We start from the raw sequence: 6,450 nt of genomic DNA on the forward strand, positions 1-6,450 counted from the left end.
TGTGTTTGGAGGGAAGGTGGAATGTTTATGAGTCTGCTACTTAGGAAGGGAAGTTGCTACATTAGTTGGAGTATCAGCATATAGGAGTGTGTGTGTGTGTGTGTGTGTGTGTATGTGTGTGTGAACTTGTAAGATAACCTAGCATTGAGTCCTTCTACAACCTGTGCCAAGAATGGGGAGTATGGAGAACCAACCAAAGCACCAGAAATGCTGTGTGGACTTTGAAAAACGCCTACCCAGGCTACCTTTTAAAACAAGTGTGCTTTGGTGGGTTCTGATTTTGAATGGCTAGGACATATTCAATGTGGTTTTGTTTATTGGTCAGACAGTATGTGAGACAAAAGTCTACTCACTAGAAAACTGAACTTACTAGAATATCTTAGGTTTCTTGAACTCTTTGCCTCTTGAGTGATAATGGTAAATCAAAGGGCAAGAGCCATGGGAACCTACTCTGGAAGCCACTGGACTGATGGTTTTGACAACAGCCTGCTTTAAAACAGTGCCCCCACGAGAACTGTGCAAACCTAAGAGAACCAGAATTAACCAAGGTCATGGAGAGCCTGTGAGAGGCAGGGTGGCAAGATAGGAGAAAACCAGTGTGCCGCTCACAGTGTCTTTCAACAGAGACCCAGCTTATCAGCAACAACTCCTAGGACTGACAGCCTTGGACTTTAAAACATTTGGAAAATGTCCCTAAACATGTTCAGAATCCCCTGGTGTATGTAAAACATTTTCATACGAGAACAAAATAGAGATGGCAGAGACTTTGAACAAGTGTGTTACTATTTGTTTTTTTTTTTCCCTGAGGTGAACTTTTCTGCTAAAAAGTCATAATAATTGCTCTTAGGGAATGTTGCCTATTAATTTGAAAACACCATAAAATTTATGCAGTTCTCTAAACTTTATTAATGACAGTTCCTGACCCTCAGAGACATGTGGGGAGAATTTGAAGGGAAAAAATGGCTTTACTGGTGCTAGAGTTGAGGAGAATTCAAAAGGAGACAAAGGGATTCTTCCTTTGATCCCTGCTAGTGTGAAGAGGAGAGTTTCTGCCCATGAGGATCCTGCAGACTTCTCTGGGAGGGCAGGAGGCCCATCCTGGAGCAAACTCCAGAAGAGGGAGAATAAAGCATAAGATGCCACTGGCTGGTTTGTATTAATTGTCACTATTAACAGTGTAAAACTTCAAAGGAGAGAATGACTGGCAACAAAATTAGTTTATTATACTGGGTACAATAGAAATTAGACTGGTCCCCTTCTCTTGTCCCCTTTAAAGGATTTCCTAAGGCCACTGGGAACACCATCCTTGGACTTTCAGGGTGGGCTGCAAGGCTCAAGCTGGTTGCCAGGAAGTTGTGCCGGGCCAACCCCCATGTTCCTTCTCTGGCCTTTGTCTGCCGGTTTCAAAGGCATTCCTTGGGAAAGAGCATTGATTGGTGTAAACAGCTTTGAATCTGAAGAGTCCACACCCCTCTCTGGAGCACTTGGAAGGTCCGGGGTTTTCCTTCTAGGAAATGGGAACAATGGGAAGACTTAATTTTAGCAGCAAGCAGGACTTGTGATAAGAGTGCACCTCCGAGCTGGTCTCTGTGTGTCTAGTTAATGACCAAACATGGGGAGGAGCAAGAATACCAGCGTTGCCTTAGGATGAAATGACTGACATTCCTGAAGCAGCCCCAGATTCCTCACATCCCAACTGGCAAGACTCAAGTTCACTCACTTGTGAAGAGGACGCATGACAGCCCTCAGTCCTTCCCTTGGCTTTCAGCTTATTGTGTCGAATGACCTCTCTTCAACTAGAGAGTAATGACGGATGATTCGACCATTGTTTGCTAGGCTTAACTGTGTCAGGGGTCAAGATCCAGAGCTACAGAGAATTCAGCTTTCATGGGGGGAAAAAAACCTAGAAGAAGGCTTCCTTCATGTGGCTAAATATTTGGACATCAGAAGGCAGTGGCTCTGCAGAAGCAATCTGAAAGGGTAGACTCAAAGCCAGCAAGACTCCTAACTGCCTCATTAAAGTTCCGGGGGAATGCTGGGAGAGACAGCTACACAGAACTCTTAAAACCCGGAACCTTTTCTAGGCCTTTGTTGCAGGCCACAGTGTCATGATATCTATCCATGCAGATTTGAAATCCTTTTCCCAACCTGCCAGACAGCTTAATTGTCTTCACGATCCTTGGCCACACTGATGGAAGAGTCCTGTTTTATGTTTTCTAAGATTTGACAAAGTTGTAAAAAGAGAAAGGATTAAAACGTCAAGAGGCCAGCTCAAAACATTAAAAGGAAGGTTATTTGTAATAGCTAGAAGGTTTTCAAATATAGTAAAGTAAACTCAAGGAAGGTCTCCTTTAGACACTGAGTTGGTGGGAAATGATTGTTCCATGTCTGTGTGCTCCATGTCTGTGAGATAGATTCGCAATCCCATTAGGGTTAACACCCAGAAAGGGCGCTTCTGAGTGATACGTTTGTGAAGAGCTAATTTTGTGTAACTTTAAGAAGTTGCAGAGTGTTTTCTAAAGTAGCACTGCCCTTCGGCGTTCCCAGCAGAAATATATGACAACTATGCATGTCCACATCTTTAACGGGGTATTATCAGCTTCTATTGCAGCCAGTCTAGTAACTACTGTGTGATAGGTCACCACACTTCTAACTCACATTATGTGGTGACTGTGGTGACTGATAGCATTGCCTGTCTGTCTTTGCATGCATAGACTTGTTTTCCCTTAATTGTCTTTGGTAAAGTATCCAACCATTTATATTTATTATTTTCTTTTACTTTTGGGACAAGGTCTTATGCATCACACAACAGCCTCCAACTCGTTGTGTATCCCAGGATGGCTTTGAACTTCTGTTCTGCTGCCCCTGCCTGTTGAATGCTAGCCACACACTACTCTGTCTAGTTTATTCTCTGCTGGGACTGAACTCAGGAGTTGTGTGTGCTAGGCAAGCACTCTCCCTACTGACTACACCAACCCCTTTATTATTTCTTTTATTGTCCATTTATTTTTATTGTATAGATTGTCTTATTATTAAATTTTAACAGTTCCCTCAGGAATATGTTTTGTATGCACACACACACACACACACACACACACACACACACACACGCACACACACACACACACACGCACAAATATGTTGTGCCAATCTGAAACTTGCATTTTCATTTTTGACAGGCTTAGAACGAAAATTTTAGTTTTGATGACTTAGAGTTTATGATGTCATCTTTTATATAGTTGTGGGTTTTTGAGAAAATTTTTCCCTAACCCCAGGTCACAAAGACTCTCTAGTATCTTTTCTTATGATGTAATGCAGTTTAAGTTAATTTTTATACATGGTAAAGGTTGAGACCTCCCTTCCCACATAAATACTCAGCTCTCTTAGCAACGTTTGTTGAAAAACTCTTTTCCTCATTAAATTTGTTGCTGCTTTAGTCAGATTTGGTTCAAACACCAGCTGATATTAAAAAAAAAAGAATAGTAATTATCTAGATGGTCTGAGACGTATTTAGATATGTAACCGACCTAGAATATCCAAACAACTATAGAATAAAAAACATCTTCCCATCCAGATATATGGCATATGCCTTTAATCCCAGGACTAATGAGGGTGGAGGCACGGGGACCACATGTTTGAGACCTGAGACCCACCTGGACTCTTTCTCAAAATCAGACAATAGAACAAAACAAAGTAAACACTTTCAAAAAAAAAAAAAAAACAAAAAAACCCTCTTTCTGAGTTTTGTTATATAGCCATAGCTGGCTTAGAACTTGCTAAGTAGACCAGGCTGGCTTTGAACTCACAGAGTTCTGCTTGCCTCTGCCCAGCCAAGTGCCAAGTGCTGGGATTAAAGGTGTGCACAAGTATAAGTAGTCCTCAGCAGTTTCTGAGGTTATATTTTTACGTGACTTTAGGACTTGGGTGCAATAAGCCTGGCAATAAGATATTGGTATGAGTCTAGACGTGCGCGTGCGTGTGTGTGTGTGTGTGTGTATGTGTGTGTGTGTGTGTGTGTGTGTGTGTGTGTGTGTGTGTGAGAGAGAGAGAGANTTTTTTTTTTTAATATTTAAAGGACTTCTGGGAACTATACATGTGCACAAGTTCATGTGTATGGGGGTTCATGTGTATGTAACACATCTGACTTTTCTGTGTGCCTTCTAAGGGATGGAACTTAGATCCTCATGCTTGTATGAAGCCGTTATTGACTGAGACATCTCCCCATCCATCCCTTTAAAGCATTGTTGATTCACAATTTTCCTGTAGTTAGCCCTGCGGTCACGATGTTGCCAGCAGAACTGAGTCTCTCCTCACTTTACGAGGTTTCCAGTTTTTCATCTTGATCATTTTTCTTGAAGTGTTTTTCCTCCAGGTATTTTCTGATGCCTTGTGAGAGCAGATATGAGCCTGGGCTCCTACCTCTGTGTCACCTAGGACTCAAACTGGGTCACATCTTGGTTTTCAGCTTCCTGTCCTTCCAAATAATACCACCGTGTGAAAATGCCAAGTTCAGCTCAGTGTTATCTTTATCTTCAATGCAACCACCGTGTGAACATGCCGTGTTCACCCACAGACTTATCTCTTTATCTTTAAGGATCCTATGATCTTTGAGATATTCAGGGTGTGAATAGCAGTAAGCCACGAGGAAGCTGGCTTTCTTTCCCACTGAACTTCTCCAGGCCTCAAAGCATCATGGTTTTGTCTCGAGTCTGATAAATTCTGTAAGAGATCCAACTTCTCCGATTTCCTTGAATTTAAGATCGGCTTGAGACTGTGGTTCTCAGCCTTCAGAATGTTGTGACTCTCTAACAGTGTTCCTCATGTTGAGCTGACCCCAACCATAAAATTGTTTTTGTTGCTACTTCATAACTGTAATTTTGCTACTGATACGATATAAATATCTGACATGCAGGATATCTAATATGCAATCCTTGTGGAAGGGTCATTCATCCCTCAAAGAGATCTGACCCACAGGTTACTAACAGCTGGCCTACAAGATTGTTTGGGAACTGTTAATAGTCTGTCCCAGAGTATTCAACTGAATAAATGGACAGTGATATCTAACTTTCTTCCTCCTCTTTTAACTCCTAGAAGTTTCCTTCCATATATATCATCTCAAGGGAAGCAGATGCTAGAAATGGCAGTTATCATAATTAACATTATTGGGTATTTCTTAATAACAGCAAGTCCAGCCTAACAATAATCACTCCTTTGTGATTTAGGAGCTTAAATGGACCTCTCCACTTATCATTTTACAGTCATGAAAACTGAGACAGGAAGCGATTTTTATCAGTGGTCATGTAACAAGGAAGTGGTTCCTGGACTTGGGTACTGTGACCTGGAGGTCACTGTCATACAAGCTCAAATGATTTGCTGATTCAGTGTCTGTCCATCTACTCGCTTAGTCGGAGGAGAAAACACTTCAGGAAACCAAATATGGGGTTTGCATTGTATTTCAATGCAGCCTGTTGCAACAGAATATTCAGGAAGAGTGGTCCTCAGCAGATTCTGCATTCTAGGAGCCGTATTCTCTGTGGAGTTTCTATTATGATGTAGTAATCTTGTGGCTTTGAGGCAAGATTTTAGCAAGAGTCTGACATGGCATACTAGAGAGACTTTAAGGAAGCAATTTTAGAGAGGCGACTGGGAGAATTAAGGGAAATATGGGCAGTTAGTTTAGACCCAAGGAGCCCTGTGTGTGTGGTAGGGGGTGTGCAATCTGTCAGATCAAACCAGTCAAAAGCATAAAGTGAGTTGTAATTAGAATCTGTACCTACTTTTAGAGTCTAGACCTCACCCTTGTGACCTCCCACTCGGAATGCAAATGAAAAGGCAGGCAAATCTGATGTATTTCCTGCTAAGCAATGATTGTCTATGAGCATGAGGTCTGAGAGTGGTGCATCTGTGGGGGAGACTCCGCTGCCATTGCAGGCCTGACAAGCCTCACTGAATAAAGCACTCAGAGGAGCCGATATCAAGACCTGCATCCTGCCAGCCTAACTGTTAGGGTGGCTTCCACAAACAGAAAGGCCCATCAACAGAGAACAGCAACCGTACTGGCTAAAGCTGCTTCAATCACGCTTCAGAATCATTCACATGTATTTTATTCACAGATTTTAGTCCCTGACCCTTAGTGAATACTGTATCTATGTGTACATGGGATATATGATATATACGTACCAGGAAGTGAGCTTCTCTTGAGGCCTTGCACATGTTGGGCCAAATGCTCAAACAAGACTATCTCCAACTGATTTTAATTTTGAGGTAAGGTCTTGGTAAGTTGCCCAGGCAAGTCTTCAGCTTATACTTCTCCTACTCAATGCTCTGGGTTTCTAGAATCACAAAGCTGTACTGCCAGATCCTGTCATATACTTCTTCTTCTTCTTCTTCTTCTTCTTCTTCTTCTTCTTCTTCTTCTTCTTCTTCTTCTTCTTCTTCTTCTTCTTTTCT

The 6,450-nt window shown here is 42.0% G+C and overlaps 1 long non-coding RNA gene across 1 annotated transcript in view; it reads left to right on the top strand.

The window, feature by feature from the left end:
• The window catches only part of LOC110307582, a 25,287-nt gene extending 20,225 nt beyond the window's left edge, over window positions 1-5,062 (top strand). Inside the window, exon 3 of the long non-coding RNA XR_002379427.1 lies at window positions 4,076-5,062. This is a non-coding gene — a long non-coding RNA (uncharacterized LOC110307582). The remainder of the gene's footprint in view (window positions 1-4,075) is intronic.
• Window positions 5,063-6,450: the final 1,388 nt, after the last annotated feature.

The sequence above is a fragment of the Mus caroli genome, chromosome 13 (assembly GCF_900094665.2).
Source record: "Mus caroli chromosome 13, CAROLI_EIJ_v1.1, whole genome shotgun sequence".
Classification (NCBI taxonomy): domain Eukaryota; kingdom Metazoa; phylum Chordata; class Mammalia; order Rodentia; family Muridae; genus Mus; species Mus caroli.